This window comes from Oncorhynchus gorbuscha, linkage group LG13 (assembly GCF_021184085.1).
Source record: "Oncorhynchus gorbuscha isolate QuinsamMale2020 ecotype Even-year linkage group LG13, OgorEven_v1.0, whole genome shotgun sequence".
Taxonomy (NCBI): domain Eukaryota; kingdom Metazoa; phylum Chordata; class Actinopteri; order Salmoniformes; family Salmonidae; genus Oncorhynchus; species Oncorhynchus gorbuscha.
The window spans coordinates 100875830-100876340 of record NC_060185.1 but is presented as its reverse complement, the minus strand read 5'-3'; the positions used below and the strand labels follow the sequence as shown (position 1 = coordinate 100876340).

At 34.8% G+C, this 511-nt stretch overlaps 1 protein-coding gene across 1 annotated transcript in view; it reads right to left on the bottom strand.

The window, feature by feature from the left end:
- Nucleotides 1–424: 424 nt before the first annotated feature.
- The window catches only part of LOC123993779, a 20603-nt gene continuing 20516 nt past the window's right edge, over nt 425–511 (bottom strand). Inside the window, exon 11 of the mRNA XM_046296263.1 lies at nt 425–511. This exon is cut by the window's right edge and continues 336 nt beyond it. The gene's annotated coding sequence lies outside the window, so the exon portion shown is untranslated.

Genomic DNA, 511 nt, shown 5'->3' with positions numbered 1-511 from the left:
AAGATCCAAACAGCAGTGACAGTGATTAACAACACATCCTCTATCTGCATGTGTTCTATATTACATATGTACCAGTCCTGCCATCAACATAGGAATTGATCTAATCATGGATAAGCAGCTGTCTATGTGACTAATAAGACAGCTTCATAAGTGATTATTCCATTGTGTTGATGTGCAGACTGATATAACAATCTGAATATGGGAGCGTTATTTAGGCTAATGCCTTTATAGATCCGCAAAGAAAAGATGCTTCTTACATGAATTTGTCGATGGCACAGGTTTCTTTAAACTGCATTACAGAGAACACAGGTATGTATGTGACAACTATCTGTCTCCATAGCAACTGTAGAGCTACAACCCTAATACATAGTTAGTTAGAATGAACCCAATATTTACAAAAGTTCTGTAATTACCAAACAGCAGAGAAAGAGATTTTGCCTTTAATATACATTTAAACATACATAAATACTGTATGTCTTAAATATGAATTTCCTTGCTGTGTTGTGGTTAT